Here is an 18,711-nt window from a genome sequence, read left to right on the forward strand (position 1 = left end):
GCAGCAGCAGCAGCTACCTGCTGTATTGTGACTCTCCCAGTCTAGCCAGCCTTCCATCCATCCCTGAATCCATCTTATTTCAGGTATATAGTTCATGGTAACTTGCAGACGTCGGTAAACTTTCCCCTAACTGGCACACATATAGTCAACTAGAGCTGAGCGTCTACTTTCAGGATTTTTTTCTCTAGATGTGAATGGAGTCTAATTTAATGTCCTAAAAATCAGGACACAGTACAATTTTTTTTTTTTTTTTTTTTTTGCTCTTGCTATGAGACAGTGAAACCCTCTTTTCAATCTAAATCTCACACAGAAGCTGATGTGTGAAACAGATACCTGCAGAGATTCTCTGGATAAAGCAGGAATGGGGACCTGAGCCCTCCTCACTCCCTAGGGTGCCACTGAAGAGCCTCAGAACACCCAAGTGCCTTGGATTATAAAACATGGGCAAATTCCCGAACCCCATGAAGTTCAGCTGGATCGTCCACAAAACAGGGCTTTGGAAATAACATTTTTTCCTCAGGTTCTTTTCAAATTTCTCTCCCCTGTCATTCAGTGATGCTAAAGCATCGAAAACCTCAAAGACACTCCCTTTCCCAAACCTTCAGCAGAAAGCTTTCTCTTATTTTTAATTAGCTCAGAGCAAGAAGCCTCATTCAAGACTGTGGATCTGGATGTCTGAAGCAGAAACTGCAGTTGGAAAGGCTGCCCTTGGAATGGAAGAAAACCGGAAAAACAAGAACCCGATCTAGGTGGATGGCTAAATACATTAGCCTGCACACGTGGGGCGAGCGTGTGGACAAGGTCACACTGTCCATCTCCCATGGCCTCTGCCAAGTCACCACTCAGGAATTCTAGCATCGTGCTGTGAAGTCGACCTGGGAGACTTACGTTCTCCTGGTCCCTCCTGAGACACAGTGCTCTTGTGCGCGGGCAGGAGCAGTCTGGGGGCAGGGGGCGGGGGCGGAGGGAGCCGGGGCTGTGGCAGGTTGGACCAGAATCCCATCAGCCAGAGTATAAGTGTGTCTGAGGATTAGAACAAGCATCAGGGCCATTGAAAGACCACACCAGTTCTCCAGATCTGGGGCAAGAGAGTGGGTCTGAGAAATGGGGAGAAGCCAGGACTGGGCTGGGGACTGAGTTAGAAAGCAGAGCTACAGAGTGAGTCCAAGCTGTGCTCTGAGAGGTCTTGGCCCCCCAGAGGGCATTCTTGAGTGAGTGAGTGAAAGTCGCTCAGTTGTGTCCAACTCTTTGCGACCCCGCGGACTATACAGTCCATGGAATTCTCCAGGCCAGAATACTGGTGTGGGTAGCCTTTCCCTTCTCCAGGGCATCTTCCCAACCCAGGGATCAAACCCAGGTCTCCCGCATTGCAGGAGGATTCTTTACCAGCTGGGCCACAGGGTAAGCCAGAAGTCATTCTAACTGTTTATTAAACTCTGTGCTATAGTCTCTGTGAGGACAGTACTCTGTCTACACGGACTCTGTGTCCAGGCTCTAGAAAAGTGAATGGTAGGTAGGAGATAAATACTCAAGAAAAATTTTTTAAATTTTACATTAATTAGTGTATTTGTTTTTGGCTATGCTAGGTCTTAGTTGCTGTATACAGGCTTTCTCCAGTTGTGGTGGCCAGCAAAGGCTGCTCTTCATTTTGGTATGCATAAAAAATTTTTTTTAAGTGGACCATTTTTAAATTCTATTGAACTAGCTTGCAATACTGCTTCTGCTGTTTATGTTTTGAGGGGCTTGGGGCTGCAAGGCATGTGGGATTTTAGCTCCTCTACCAGGGATCGAACCAGCAGCCCCTGCGATGGAAAGTGAAGGCTTCACCACTGAACTGACAGGGAAGTCCCTCAGTAAATGTTTATTGAAGGAAAAAAGAAAAAGGAAGACACAAAGAGAGGGATGGAGGAAAGAAAGAGAGGAGATGGGATGGCGGGTTTCCCTGAGTTCCAGCAGGGTTGGGACAGGCATCCACGCCGTGATCACCAGCACCACTAGATTGCCATAGGGAACTTAAATCTAACCTCACCGCCAATAATTACTGTTTTCAACATTTTGACAATGAATCACAGTTTAAAAATATGCTTTAACTTGTGACCCAGTACATACAAATACACACACAGAAACAAAGTCTCTTAAAATGTGATATATTCTAATAATTTCCAACTCAGCCCATCCCATTCCATTCCCGGCATACTGACTTGTAGCCTACAGACTGGACGATCTTAGTTCCAATATCTTCGATCTTTACTGGGACATTATTCTTGCAATGATCACTTTGCTTCCAAAATTCTTAATCTCTCTCTTCTAGATGTAAGTTAATCCTCTTCCTGCAGACATATCAGGTTTATTTTGTTTTATAAGAAGCAGAAACAGTTCTTCACTTGACTTTGCTCCCTTGTTTGTGACAGCTCTTATTTAAAAGGATTCCTTAAAAAGAAAATGATTTATACCCACTGCATCTTTCCTCGGCAGGCATACCATCCTTAATCCCCTCAACAAGCCATCTTCCGCCATCACTTCCTCTCAAAGGATCCTAAGGACCTTTGACCCTAGAGATTCACAGCTGCTTTTCTCTTTTGCCTCCTTATTTTTCTCCTTCTCTTTTTCTTCTCAGTTCCTGCTCTTCTTGACTCTGGATACTTTTGAATCCTGTTCTCTTAACAAGGACTCCTTTCTTGATTTATTCATGAATTTATTTATTCATTTGACTAGTCATTCAAAATAAGTGAAAGAACATTTTGATGAGTAAAACATGGGTCTGTGTGCTGAAGGGAAACAAAGATTAAGAAGATGCATGGTTTCTACTCTTGAGCACCTTGGAGTGTAGAGAGGAACTTGGATTTACACAGCTAACTCCTTGCCCTAAGGGTTAGAGGGCTACTTGAATGGTGAAATATGGCTAAAATCTCAGGCATTGGAGCTCGATAGATCTGGATTCCATTTTGGCTCTGCCAGTTTCTGGATCTTTGATCTGGAGAAAATCAGCTCACTTGTCTAAACATCCGGTTCCTCTTATGTCAAACGGTGATTGATATTCATGGTACCTCCCCTGGAAGTGTTATGAGGGTTATATTATCTCATTGAATTCTTATGTGATTCCTCTGAGGTGGGTACTATCATTTGTCCCATTCTACAGATGAGGAAACTAAGGCTTAGCAAGGCCATACTGTCCCTAAATGACAGAACTTTTGATTTGAGAATCTGTGATCCCAACACAAAGACATCTTACTTCTCTGGGTGTCCCAGAGTCTTTAGTGATTCAAGACTAGAACCCAGTTTCATCTGTATTTGCAGAGGTCATCAGACTCTCAAGAGGCTGATTGATAAGTTAGGAGACCATTTTATTAGTTTACTGCTCAAGAGAGGAAACTGTGCCTCTGTACAGGGTACTTCCTCCTGTACAGATAATGAGGACATCAAAACAGATTAATGATAACTACCATCTATGTAGGGTATGCTGTGTGCTGGGCAATTTACACATAGGACTTACTCTGACTCACAACACTCTGGAGTGATGTTATTAGCTCAGTTGTACTGATGGCAAGACCAAGACATTATTATTATTATTTTGTTTAGAAATGAGTTATTTATTGCTGAGCAGGCTGACGGACACATTATTGAGTGATAAAAACTCAATTCATTTTAGTAGCTACTGCTGTTATTGTTACTATTATTATTAATAACAATATCAACAGTAGATGATGTTAAGAAATTTGCCCAGTACTTCCTACTGGTAAATATTAGAGATGAAAATAAGCTCAGGTCTATCTGATTTCAGAGATGATGTTTCTCATTATTTGACCTTACAAATGAACAGCTTTAGACAAAGGGGACCAAGTGTCCCTAGAGAATATTTCCATCCCATCTGAACTGCTTCTACCCCAGAGGACTGGGCCTAACAAGGAACAAGGTTTGGTCACAGTCTGATTCTTTGAATGGATACAGGTAAAGATGGGTGGCATGGTCTTGACTGATAACTTTTTCAACCAACTACCCAAATCTCTACTCCCTGTTACCTGTCAGGTTACACTCAATTGAGTGGACTGTAGCTTTCTTTACAATGGTTGAATCTAAATATTTCCTTTGGTGAACTGTCTCCACCTGGTCTTTGATCTACACTAGCTAGGACAAGATGCTTCAGGTTATATGGTACCTATGGGGTCTGGAAGGAGTTTTTTTGTGCAGAGAATCTTTCTGAGCCAGGATTCCCTCTTCAGGGGTGGTGGGATATTTGAGGAGGCCTTCCATGTGTTGAGAGGCTTTGTGGTGGAAAAGTGAAAAAAGCTTTCCAACTAATTTTGAGGAATTTGGGGTTTTGTGGTGAGTGGGAAGATGGGAAGGAGTGAGACAGGAAAACACTGAAGCTGGAGGTTAGGTAACTGGCAGAATGGTGGCAAAATGGCAGAGATGGAAAATAAGGAAGAGAAACCATTCCTCGTCCTTTCTTTTCATGGGGGGAGCAGTTGGGATGGAGAGCAGGGTGGGCTTGAGTACAAAATCAAGAAGATGAATTCAACTTCAGACAATTTAAGATCTGTAGTGTGGCTATAATAAGTAAGCTTGTTTTACCTGATGTGTTTTCATACCTTTCCATTTCTGTTCAAACAGGCAAACTTGATTTTCACAGTTAGAAATATTTGGCTAAGTCATACGAAAATGAAAATGTTAGTCATTCAGTTGTGTCTGACTCTCTTAGACTCCACGGACTGTAGCCTGTCAGGTTCTTCGGTCTATGGGATCTTCCAGGCAAGAGTACTAAAGTGGGTTGCTATTTCCTTCTCCAGGGGATCTTACAGATCCAGAGATCGAACCCAGGCCTCCTGCATTGCAGGCAGATTCTTTACCATCTGAGCCACCAGGGAAGCCCATAAAGTCTGCATGTATGTTCATACCCATATGATTTTAAACTAAGGAACAGAGTTACATATTCATGCACAAATCTGTAAATATTTACCCAAAAGCCTTTAAAAGATGATGCGAGATTTACAGATACGAGAAGAGAAAATTGGGAAGCAGAGAAAAATGGACTTAAAAAATTTCAACTCACCTCAGATAATAAAGAAAAGATTGCATTGAAAATGTAAAAATATTATGAATGCACTTGACAATTATTTCTGGAGCAACAAAACAAACCGTGTCAATATTTTTTAGTTCAGTAACATGACTGAATTTTGGCATAGGTATCTTTGGCAGGTGGGAGTGTAAATCTGTTTACAATGAATTTTTTCTACAAGAAATCAGTAATCCAATAGGATTCATGGCTGTAAGAAGTAAGTCTGATGGGTTTAACAAAAGTCATGAACCAGCTGGGCATAAAATCAAGTCTACGAGTGAAAACGAAATGGAGAGCTCTTTAATTATCAGAGTCTGTGTTTCAACCACTGCGACACACCACGACAAACACACCAACAATGAGACACAAAACAAATCCAACCAACCACATTCTGAGCAGTGTTTGAATCACAAGTTTCTCAAAACTCCTGGGTGTGTGGAACTGTGGAGAATGAAATGGAGACTGATGCTTTCATTTGGAGTGATATGTATGTGCAGAGGGTGATCCAGGGATGGGTGTGAGGGCAAGAAGAGAGGAGAAGAGGGCTGGGGGCAGAGTCATGGGACACGCTCTCATCTCAGAGATGGGAGAGGGAGAATGAGGAACTGGGCACTTAGAGAGAGGGAAGAAATGAGAAGGTGCAGCCCCGAAGAAGACCAGAATTCTCCAACTTCATCGGGAGAGGCGTTTGATAGTGTTGAAAAGTGGGCAGAATCACAGACATGAGGTCTGAAAACACCTGGGTGGGTGTGGCTACTGGAGGCCATCGGGGCACAGCTACGGAGATCAGTGAGGATGGAGGAAGTCAGGTTGCCAGGGGTTAGGTGAGTAGAAGGTGTGGAGGAGGGATCCTAAGAAACATGTTGGGACTTCGGTGGTGGTCCAGTGGCTAAGACTGCACTCCTGATACAGAGGGCTAGGCTTCGATCCCTGGTCAGGGGACTAGATCTCACAGGCTGCAATGAAGATTAAGGTTCCACGTGCTGCAATTAAGACTTGGTGCAGTCAAATAAATAAATATGAAAAAGAAAAAAAGAAATTGATTGTGAAGGAGGAGCGGAGAGAGAGAGAGAGTCTATCCCTCATTTTGGATCTTGTACTAAGTTCTTTCCTAGAAGCTCTGGGAAGAGGCAGGAAGAGATACGCCAGGGATCGGCAAATTCTTGGTATCTGAGAGCCCAAGGCCAGCAATATGAAGCAAGAGTCAGAGAGAAAGGGGCAAAGATTACATGTTCTCAAGTGGATTCTGCAAAACATTTGTCCACAGGATGTTCAACTGAGTCCCCTTCTCTCACAAAATGATGACTTTATTCCTCTGTGTCCCACAAGAAAGTCATCAGCACCCCCTGCCTCCTTCCCGAGCCAGCAGGCCTGTGGGGCCAGCCTGCTGCTGCTTTGCGTTCCCATTTCTGGCTCGCTGAGCTGCTGGTTTGGTCTGGGTGCTGGGCTGTGCCTTTCTATTTCCTTGACTTATATTTAGTCTCTCAGTGCTATACGTGTGGGCTTCCCAGGTCTCGCTAGTGGTAAAGCACCCTCCTACCAATGAAGGAGACATAAGAGCCCTGGGTTCGATCCCTGGGCCAGGAAGATCCCTTGGAGGAGGGCACGGCAACCTACTTCAGTGTTCTTGTCTGGAGAATTCCCACGGACAGAGAAGCCTGGCGGGCTACAGTCCATGGGGTCACAAAGAGTGGGACACGACAGAAGCAACTTAGCACAGCACAACTGGATGTGTATGTGGTGCAGAAAGTGAAAAGTGCAAGTCTCTCAGTCGTGTCTGACTCTGCAACGCCATGGACTATACAGTCCATGGAATACTCCAGGCCAGAATACTGAGTGGATAGGCTTTCCCTTCTCCGGGGGATCTGCAGCCCAGGAACTGAACCGGGGTTTCCCTCACTGCAGGTGGATTCTTTACCAAATGAGCTATCAGGGAAGTCCATGTGGTGCAGAGGGATGTGTCAAAGATCGAACCAGCCGTGCCATGTGGATCGCAAGTCCTGGGAAGAACTGTCTGCTTCAGGATGTCTCAGAGCTTCATGGGCTGTGGATCTCTGAGACAGGAGTAACTCACGTATCTTGTATGTGCTCAGCACTTCCGTCGTGTCCGACTCTGCAACCCCATGGACTGTAGCTTACCAAGCTCCTCTGTCTATGGGATTCTCCAGGCAAGAATACTGGAGTGGGTTGCCATGCCCTCCTCCAGAGGATCTCCCTGACCCAAGGATCGAACCTGTGTCTCTTACGCCTCCTGCCTTGGCAGGCAGATTCTTTACCGCTAGCCCACCTGGGAAGCCTGATAACTCATGCAGCATTTCCCAAATTTGTGTGACCGCTGTGCTGCTTCTGCCTCTTGTTCTGTGAGACACACTTTGGGCAGCTTGTAAATAAGATGGTGAAAGTGACGGGAATGTACTTAAGAAAAACTGTGTGAAGTATTTGAGTCGAGGGTCAGAGAAGCACTCTCCAGGTTGCTGCTCACGGCTGAGTGTGCAAGGAAAGATGGCCCCACTGAAGACAGAGAGGAATTCCAGCTCAAGGATGCCAGGAGGGATATCAGCCTGAGAAGGATCAGTGGTAAAGAATCCACCTGCCAGTGCAGGAGATGCAGGAGACTCAGCTTCCATCCCTGAGTTGGGAAGATCCCCCTGAAGGAGGAAATGGCAACCCACTCCAGTATTCTTGCCTGGAGAATCCCATGGACAGAGAAATTGGTGGGCTACAGTTCCATGGGGTCGCAAAGAGTCGGGCACAACTGAGTGACTTAGCAAGCACGCGTGCACGCGTGTCCCCTGCGTGGTACAGAGCCAGGGCCCGAGAGAGGCCCAGCAGCATCTGCTGAGAGAATGAATAATAAATGCCTACATATTTCCAGATGCCTGCACAACTTGTTAGAGTTCTCTAACCTGCCATTCCTAGGCTCCAAACAACTGGCCTGCTTTCTCATTCTGAGTGTGCCTTTTCTCTCTAGACTCTTGGTTTCCACTGACGCAAGAAGGGCTGAGAACATGAAGCCGACTCTATGTGAACGCTTTGAAAGCAGGTGCCTGTTCCCCCCTCTACCTGGGTGAGGTCACATTGCGAACCTCAAAGGCACTTTGCAAAAACGGTCAGCTGGGAAGGAAGGGGCCATCTCCTCTGCTCTCTGCAAACCACACATGCTGTCTGCTGCCTGGGATACTGAGCAACACCCGGTGCCCAGGTGGAGGTGATGCACATGGTCCAGGAGCCCCGTGTGACTCCACTGGTGAAAAGCGATCTCCTTCACTGGGCAGCAAAGCGTGTCAAGATGAATGCAGCATTCAGGCCGGGGCATGGAGCTGTTGATAGCGCTCTGTGAAAGCTCTTTGTTTCTCCCTGGCATGTGGATGCACAGGCTTTGATGTTAGAATTTTGGCTCATTAATAACTAATTTACATTTCCCAGACAGCAAATTGTGATCTGACACAAATTTATAAAAGAACTCCAAATGGTGAAACTCTCTTATACAATGAGTCCTTTGTGGGTCTTTTTTTTTTCTCTCTCTCTCTCTCTTCCTAACTTAAGGAGTTTGTGATTAAAATTTTAATGCGATCGTTGAAATCTCATGGGCTACTTAAAAATAAAACACCATCTTATTTCCTTCCTGTCAGAGATCATGACAACGGGCTGCTCCTCCGGGGGTGTTTCAAGTTGCTACAATTGCTTTTTCATCTGCTCTGAGCCTCAGAGAGAGTGGGATGTCTGCAGTGAACTAGAAGAAAGGCACAGGGCGGGGATGGAAGTGATGGCAGGAGGCAGTGGTGCCCTGTTCCTCAGCTTTCGAGTGCCCTGGGCAGGTTACCGGGAGGCAGGTTTTCATAGCATAGTCTCACTGGCCTCCAAGGAGCTCACAGAGGTGAATCTCACAGCTCCAGGTGCCCCCAAGGCTGAACAGGTCATTTTCAGAAACCATGGATGAGCTGATCAGAGCTCTCAAGATAAGAAATTTATATTCAAAACAAATCATACTTGTTTTCTCTCGCCTACATCATCTTGGAGGACCAGATGCCTCATGGAAAACCTGGTGGTTTGAGGATGTTTTCCTCCAGGTTTCTTTGGGGGAAACGTGGAGGTCAAGGGAAGCTGGAAAAGAGCTCTTGGGAGGCAAATCTGGGTGCATCGTGGCTCCTTCCTCCCCCTCCCCGCAACTCATCTTTGCCAAAGCCTTTACCATCCTAGTGTTGATGACTCATGGCTTAGTGGGGGAGGCAGGCAGGGTTTCTCTTCCGTGTTGGAAGGAGGAATTGCCATGTGCATTCAGTCACCTGGAAACACACCTTCCCCAGATCACAAAGGGAGGCCTGTGCTGAGGGAGGTGAAGAGATGGATCTGAGAAGTGGACCAGAGAGCCGGCCCTGGGCAGGGCAGCTGGGTGGGGCCAGGGGAACAGGACACTGAGGAGCTTGGTCGATTGCATCACTCCTGGCAAGAGGCTGGGTCTACTGAGTTACTCTTTGCTGGGAGAAAGAGTTTGGGGAACAGCTGTGGGCTTGTTGTGTGGAATGGAAACATACCCAGCATGAAAAGATTTGGAAACTGGCACCTCTTGAGGTCAGATTTTAAATGGTCGCCCAGCATGAGCCAAATTGACTCCATGCAGCGAAGCAACGGGCCACCCTGGTTCCCTATACTATTTTAATAACAGAAAGAATGTATTAGGAATTCCAGGCAAGACCTCCCCACCTGGAGCCAGTCCCAGATTCTAAGTCCTCTGTTCAGGCCATTGCAAATGAGCCTTTGACAAAGAGGCTCTTTCTCTCTGCAGCCTCTTCTCCACCAATGAAGGAATCTGAGACTCTCACTCCCAGTTTTGGTTGGAGGAAGCGAGAAACTTGAGAACCCCGTGCTGCTAGAGCAGGGTGGCTCCGTGGAGTGTTGCTGAGAAAATGGCGGGGCAGCTTGGTGGCGGGGTGGGGGGTGGTTTTTGTTCAAATAACAAGGCCTGTCTTAGAAGGTGGCTCAAGGCCCTCCAGCCTTTCTCCGGCTTGGCCATCAGGGCATGTGGAACAGAGAGGGGACTGAAGCTGGTGGTTGCTCCTGTTAGAATCTCAGAACCAGCTCCCCGGGAGCATCACCACGTCTGGAGGTCCACCTGCTCCTCTGAAGTGTTGGGAGGATTCCCGGAGGCCATTCTGAGATGCACAAGGGGGGAAGGGAAGCGCGTGTGGGTCCTGACAGTGCTCAGGGTTGTTCTCAGCCCTTGGAACATCGCTGACATTTAATGGAGAACGCTGCTGCCAGCCTTGCTAGTTTTGCCCTCTTGGATCACACAGAGTTCATGTAAGTCTTTTTCTAAGTCACAGAGATCAGACTGGGTTTTCTGAGAAAGGATTCATTTCTGTTCTGAGCCAGGCTTGTGCGCGTACTCTGTTGCTTCAGTGTGTCTGACTTCTTGTGATCCTCTGGGCTGTAGCCCACCAGGCTCCTCTGTCCATGGGATTCTCTAGGCAAGAATACTGGAGTGGGTTGCCCTTTCCTTCTCCAGGGGGATCTTCGCGATCCAGAGATTGAACCCAAGTCTCCTGTGGCTCCTGCAATGCAGGCAAATTCTTTATCACTGAGCCACCGGAGAAGCCCTTCTGAGTCATAGAGAGACGCGCCCCCCCCCCCCCCCCCCCCCGCAAAAACAAACAAACAACAACAACAAAAAAAACACCTCCTCATTGCTGTAAACAGATGGTGTCTCCTGGCTGTGCTGTACTCAGCTTCTCTAACCTGTGGGAGATCCCTGGAGTCAGGTTAGGGTTGAAGCCTGGTCCTACCACTCGTCACCAGTGAGCTTGGATTTGATACTTAATCTTCCTGAGCTATGATTTCCTCATCTGTACAAAGCAGATGATAATAGTGGTTAAGCGACTTCAAGCACGGTTTTTGGCTCCTAGCCTGGCACACAGTAAGTGCTCGAAGTGAGTGTTGGTCTGTTCCAAAGGCCTGGGAGTGGCCTCCTGTGATGTGAGGAAACAGGGTCACCATAGGCTGCTCCCTCAATGGCCGTTTCCAAGGAGATGTCACCAGTGCTATGGTGTTCAGATTTCTGAGCGATTAGGGATCCCTCCTGGGCTCAGACGGGCTTCCCAGGTGGTGCAGTGGTAAAGAAGCTGCCTGCCAATGCAGGAGACACAAGTGACGTTGTCTCCTTCCCTGGGTCAGGAAGACTCCCTGGAGGAGGAAATGGCAACATGCTCCAGTATTTATGCCTGGAGAATCGCATGGACAGAGGAGCCTGGTGAGCTATAGTCCTTGGGGTGGCAAAGAGTCAGACTTGACTGAGCAACTGAGCACTTGGGCTCAGACACCAAGAATGAGGGGCTCTTTCTGCCCAAAGTGTTTATAGCAAACCCCTCGGCCTTCGATCTCACAGGGCTAACCCATTCTCCTGAGCAAATCTGACTGTGGAGGATAAACGCCTCCAAAGGAAGGGCATTGTGTGTGTGTTGTGCAGTGTCTTCTCCTAGGCAGTGTTTGCCGTATTGTGGCACTGGGCAAATATTGATGGAAGGAAGAAGAAATGCAGAGGCAGAGAGCTGAAGCCTGGGGGGCTGTTCCCAGGTCAGGCTGCAGCTCACCTTCCGCCAATCACGTTGGAGGGAGGCAGATCAGCGGAGGCTGACTTGATTCTCAGCGACCTTGCTTTGGGCCATCACACGGACACAAGCCAAGATCACTCTGTAGATACATAAGGAAGCAGATGCCTTGGCACAGAAACTTTTCAAGATGTAGAGAAATAAGAAATGGGTCGGAGAGAGAACTCTATCTTGGCTATGCCGTGTGAGGGTTTTCACCAATTTCTTAGGGAGAAGAAATTTAGGATTGAGTTCCATTACCTAAGAATATCTAATAAAGAAAGAAAGAAAGTGAAGTCTCTCAGTCATGTCCAACTCTTTGCAACCCCATGCAAAGCTCACCAGGCTCCTCCCTCCATGGAATTTTTCAGGCAAGAATACTGGAGTGGATTGCCATTTCCTCTTCCAGGGGATCTTCCTGACCCAGGGATCGAACCCAGGTCTCCTGCATTGCAGGCAGATTCTTTACCATCTGAGCCACCAGGAAAGTACAAGAATATCTAATAAAATAGTACACAGTTCTCATTACAAGCACGAGCCAGTCACTCCTTATTACGTCTTATTGTCAATTTCATAAAGTCTTCAGTTAAAGGCTCCTTTCAGGTACTGATCATCAGAACCCAAGGTCTGAAGCTCAGAATAATCAAAAGCAGGCCTGTTACAAAATGTAATCCTGTTTGGGTGTGATGCCCAGTAAAGAGGCATGGATCGGCCCTCAGTAATAATAACCGTGTGTTGTATTTTGGTAATCCATATTTACATTTTGGCTTTCATTTGTTTTTTTCTTTTTAAAGATTTTTTTTTTTTTTTTGATGTGGACCATTTACAAAGTCTTTACTGAATCTGTTACAATACTGTTTCTGTTTTATGTCTTGGTTTTTTCTGGCCACGAGGCATGTGGGATCTTAGCTCGCCCGACCAGGGGTCAAACCTTCACACCCCTTGCATTGGAAGGTGAAGTCTTAACCACTGGACCGCCAGGAAAGTCCCTCTGCTTTCGCCTTATCCTGATGTCCTTCACAAGAGGTTAGCACAACAGGTGGGGTGTCAAGTACGGTCCTGATCTTACGGCTGAGGAATTCAGGTTCAAGTTTGCCATCTCTGTGAACAGGTAGATTCAGGGCTTAGCTGGAACAAACACAGCTTCCCCAAATGCAGGCCTCTTTGTCAGCATTCTACCAGATCACGGTTTCAGACTGCTGACCTTGCCCCTTCAGTCATGTCAGGGGCCAACCTCTGTCTTCTAGAAGGGAGAGGGGTCTGGTGGGATGGGGGTTAGCTATTGTAAGGAATGATCCAGGGGTGTGGCGGTATTAATAACGACCAGTGTGCATCAGACGAGGACGGAAGGAAGGATTTTTAAACAGACCATGCATACTTGACTTTCGCTTAACCGTCTACCTTAGCTTCTAGAAGAACTTGGACCACAGGGGCAGGTTTTGGAATGGTGTCTGAATAGCAGGAGCAGCAGCCAGGCCTTGTCCAGTCTGTCTGCACAGCCAGATCCAAGGAATCGGGGAGCATGATGACGGCAGACGCCCCGGGTGATGACTGCAGCTGTCACATTCCTTGACTTTCAGCAAATGACGAGCCTGCCCAGACAGAGAGGTGACTCGCTGTCTTGGCCATTTTGTTGGTCCTGGAAGGGCTTGGCTATCTGAGAATCGGCACAAAGCTATGGGTGACGGCTTCTTCCAGCAGCTCTGACAGGTGTCGTGGGTCAGCTGAGAGTTCAGGATGCAGGTCTTGTGGCTTCCAAGATGCCTACGGTTGGTTTCAGCTTGGATCGGATGGAGCTGGGCGGGGAATTCCTGCATGAGCTCTTTGTGAACAGCGCATGAGTGGATTGAGGTGAGATGGGGCAAGCCAAGATCTTACCTCACCGTACAGACTGCTGTCTCATGGTGACAGGAAGACGTTTTAAATCACATGCAGATGCCTCCACTTTGGCACACGATAGGCATTTGGATCTCCTGTTGCTATCAATCTTCCGCTGCCTTGGGGTGAGGGCTACATAAGGAGCCAGCCTGGTTCTTTGCCCAGCACCTGGGGGAAGCTGAGGCCAGTGGGCTGCTGGCTTCTGTGTTGTCATCCAACCCATCTGTGACTTTGCCCAGGCTCCCTCACAACTGCCCACCTGCTTTTTCCCTCCTCCTTTCTTTCCCTGATGTGAAATGCAGATGATGAATGGTTACGTCACTGTTTGGTTTAGTAGCTTTGAAACAGATCCACTTAGATGTTAAATAAATGTAGCTGTTTATTATCTGAAGTGGATTTGGCCCGTAAGATGAGCAAAAGTTTTGTATTAGTTTTTAATACTGAGGGTACTTAAGGACTTCCCTGGTGGCACAGTGGGTAAGAAGACACCTGCCAATGCAGGGGACACAGGTTTGATCCCTGGTCTGGGAAGATTCCACAGGCCATGGGCAACTAAAGCTTGGGTGCCACAACTGCTGAGCCTGCACTCCAGGGCCCATGAACCACAGCAGATGCGCCCACGTGCTGCAACTGCTGAAGCCCGTGCTCTGCAGCAAAGACCCAGGGCAACCAAAAAGCAAACAGTTAAATTAAAAAATTTAAAAATAATGACGGTACTTGCCTAAATCCTGGAGGCCTTCACCGTGGCCTCTGGGATCCCCCTTTTCACTTTCTGGCGAGTCATAGCTTAGGAGTATGAACTGAGAGGTTATAGTGATAAAGGCTCCACTGTGGGCTTGGGAAGGCTGCTTTCTTGGTGCACATATCAAGATATTTTGTGTCTGAAACCAGTTTCCTGGGAACTTTGGATTTTGCTTACAGTAATTTCTGGGAAGCTGTACTTCTCCTGCGATCATTCTGATTTTATTGAAATCATTCTGATTTTTTGACTTCTAGACAGTGAAGAACAGGTTGGAGTAATAGAAAAATGCTTAGCTAGGAGCCAGCAGCCCCTTCAGTTGGAGGATGACATGATGTAGAAGAGAAAGCATGAGCTTTGGAGTCAGACATACCAAGGGACAAATCTTGGCCCTCCAACTATGTGACTGGGTAAACTTTGGTTTTCTTGTCTTTCAAATGAGCCTGTGGAGCGCTGCCTCCTAAGGTGGTTGCGAGGATTGAATGAAGTAATATCCATGCTGATGTTTCCCTGCCTGGATTCTCTAGCATCTCTAGTCCAGACCAGTCTACTGAATTTCACACCCCTAGTCCCACCTGGATTCTCAGCAGTACTATGTACCCAGCACATCCTAGTCTGTGCTCATCCTCTCTCTGCCTCACCTTTCAGACCAAACTGCCCACTTCCTCCTGAATTTTTCATTTCAGTGAAGGGTCTCATCATTCTCCATCGTCCACTCCAGACACCTGGAGTCACCCTCAAGTCTTCTCTCTGCCTCCATCTGGAAAATTCCTCCCGTCACCCAACCTTGATCCTGCTACTTCTTTTATTTTGTTGTGTATTCTCTCTACCCAAGGCCACTCTTATTCCAGCTCCTTGTCATAGTTCATCTGGGTTTCTGTGGCACCTACCACCAGAGTGAATGACCAGCTGTCACACAGCTATTTAAAAGCCTCCTCATTTCTTCGTGAAGTTCAAGGGGGAGTCCAGTTTTCCTGACCTGGGAAAACATGCCCTCTGTGAGCTGTGTGCCTGATTCTATAGCTCCACCACTCACCACTTCTGTGTTCTCACCCTCAGCGGACGCGAAGCTGGAGGACTTTATGTCCTGCAGGAGCGCCAAGCTCTCGCTGACTCTCCTCCAGGATTATCTCTTCTCTCTGCCTGAAATGCGTTTGCACTCCCAGTGTCGCCAGGTGAACCCTTAACCCCCCTTCCAGGGTTAGTTCGAACATTGCCTTCTCTTGGACCAGGCTGAGTTAGAGTCCGCATTTCTGTACCATGACCAGTTCATCTATTTATGTATGTATGGTCCATGGGTTTTCTGGCCTGCCTTCCCTTGAGAGCAGGGGCTCTTCCTGCCCAGCTTGGAAGAGGCTCCTGTACGAGGCTAAGCATTGGTGGACTTTAAGTGCTTATTTAGGAATTGAAGGACATTGAAAGTGACTAGTGCAGAGCCTGGTTTACGGGAGGAACTCAGTAAAAAGATCTTCCTGATTTTGCCACTAAAGAGCTGGTCGATTTGGGTGAAGCCTATTACCTCTCTGGGTCTTAAGTTTTTCATGAGAAAAAAAATCATAGATAATTTTATATATACGTAAAATTTATACGGGCAGAGCTTGGAGACAGCCCGTACTGTCTGGAACTGTGGGTTCAGTTTCAGACCACAGCAATGAAGTGAATATCAAAACAGAGTAAGTCACATGAGTTTTGGTTTCCTGGTGAATATAAAACTTCTGCTTATATGATGCTGCACTGTATTAAGTGCACAATGCATTATGTCTAAACACCATGTGCGTACTGTCATTAAAAAAATCCCCTATTGCTAAAAATTGTCATCTGAGTTCAGTGAGTTGTGATCTTTTTGCAAGTAATATCAGAGATCACTGATCACAGATCACCATAACAAATATAATCATAATGAAAACACTTGCAATATAGTGAGAAGCACTGAAATGTGACCCAGAGACATGAAGTGAGCAAATGATCTTGGAAACACGGTGCCGATAGACTTACCCAATGCGGGGTTACCACAAACCTTCAATTTGTTAAAAAATAAAAAGCACAATATCTGCCAAGTGCAATAAAATGAGGTTTGCCTGTAACAGTAAGAAATAAATGGAAAGCAATTTATAACACAATTTCTCGTGTCCCATACAACCTCAGTAAATAATGTAATGAAGGGGTCAGATGCTTGCACTTATAAAGAAGACTCTTGAGAGTCCTTTGGACTGCAAGGAGATCAAATCAGCCAATCCTAAAAGAAATCAACCCTGAATATTCATTAGAAGGACTGATGCTGAAGCTGAAGCTCCAATACTTTGGCCACCTGATGCGAAGAACTGACTCCTTGGAAAAGACCCTGATGTTTGTTAGGAAAGATTGAAGGCAGGAGGAGAAGGGAATGACAGAGGATGAGATGATTGGATGGCATCACCAACTCAGTGGATGAGTCTGTGGAAACTCTGGGAAGTGTTAGACAGAGAAGCCTGGCGTGCTACAATCCGTGGGGTTGCAAAGAGTCGGACACGACTGAGCGACTGAACAACAACAACAATAAAGAATAAATCTGGTTTCCAGAGCAATAAGGCTAAATTGTGTTTACAATTTTTCTTTAAATTCCTTATTTGGAATACAGGCTAAATGAAAAGTATTTAAAAGTTAAAGTGGAATCCTTTGAGGGGGGCTAGCTGAAAACTCAGACTGATCAAGATACTTTTGTACTGGTGACTGATGCAATATTTAATACCGCAAGTGGCAATACTGTTGACGACATGATCTTCTAAATAAACATCCAGAATGGTAGATGGCTCTTGGTAAAGTTCTAAGTAAACATCACAATGTCTGTTGAGTTTTCAATGTGCTTACATTCTTGGAAAATTCAGTGTGTACCAAAATAATGCAAAAAAAAAAAAAGAGTGTTTTTATGTACAATGGAGTGAGACATTAGGCTCGGTTCCTTATAAATAGGCATTTCACTTCTGGGAGCATCAAGTGGAGAGTTAGAAAGTCACGTAGGAGATATCACAGTCCTCCGTGGTGTGGGGTAACCTCCTCACTGCAGGTTGTTCAGAATTTCCGGCCCTCACATGTTATAGGGTGGGAGTGCCCACTGCATCCGTGAGACACAGAGAAGTACCCACACACCCAGATTTCTAAAATAGCTTCTAAGTGTCAAGTAGGGAAGTAGATAAGCTGCAATGCACTGGACAGCGGTGGTGAAACCCTCCGCATCTGCATACCCCTTCTTAATGTGTTTTGTTTGTCTAAAGCTCATTATTGCCAAGTGAATTTAATTCCTATAATCAAGGATTCGCAGCGTTGGGAAAAAATGACTAACTTTCAGTTACAAAGGAACTAGAAAGGACTTTCTTGAGACTCCTGCATATCTTGAATTCCCCTATCCTGGTTTCCCTGCTGTCGCCTGTAGTATGTAATCGGACATTTTATAATTTACCGCAATTATTTGCTGGCTTCACACACTCCTCTTCTTGGGGATTGGTGTTCTATTATCTGTCAATGACACCAAGCTTACCACGATGCTAGGACTGTAAAAAGTGCTCCACACGCGCCACAAAGAAGTTGGATTGAATAGATGAATATGGTTGTCATTTGGTTGCTTAGAGCAGAGCTCAGCCAACTTTCTCCATAAAGGGCCAGAGAGGAAGTATTTTGGACTTGTGGGCCTGGTGACAACAAATCAGCTCCACTGTAGTGGTGGAAAAGCAGCTATAGGCACTGCGTAGTTGAGTGAGGGCCACTGTATACCAATAAAACTTTATTTACAAAAATTGACTGGGCCAGCAGGATGTTTCCTACCTCTGGCTTATACTATGGTGCTAATGAGGCCATTATCAAGACTCACTTTGGGTCTTCATTGGTCAGTTTAATTGTAGTACTAAAATGTCTAACCCTGGCCAATAGTCTTAAAGGTGCATTGTCCCTGCGGGAGAACTGATCAAAGCGCAAGGACAGAACGCGCATCCATGCAGATTGTGGATCATATAATTCAGAACTGCCACTCACACTGCCTTCTTTAAGAGCACAGTCTTTCTAGGGCAGCTGAGTCCTGTTGTCTTCCCATCAATAGGGATGAGCATGGCCATTTATTTGAGTATCTGCCATGTGCCAGGTATTTTATATGTTGTCCATTATTTCATTAAGGACAATTATCCTCAGAGGCATGAGTGTTATCATTTCTGCTTTTCAAACGAAGAGACTGAGTCACAGGAAGTTAAATAATTTACTCAAGGTCACAGGTGGGACATAGTGAATTCTATGTTGGCCTTTGCAACACCAAAGTTTGTTTTCTTTGCACTCCACCATCACAGAGTTATTATCGTAATAACTCTGATGCTGGTGTATGAAAATCCAAACAGAATGTAATGTTCCTGGCGAGGCAGGCTGATGCAGCAAGTTAGTATTTACGGTCTTCCAGTCTTAGCTGAATTTCTGCTGTCGACTTTGTTAGTTAG

This window comes from Ovis aries, chromosome 10, assembly GCF_016772045.2.
Source record: "Ovis aries strain OAR_USU_Benz2616 breed Rambouillet chromosome 10, ARS-UI_Ramb_v3.0, whole genome shotgun sequence".
In the NCBI taxonomy this organism is placed as follows: domain Eukaryota; kingdom Metazoa; phylum Chordata; class Mammalia; order Artiodactyla; family Bovidae; genus Ovis; species Ovis aries.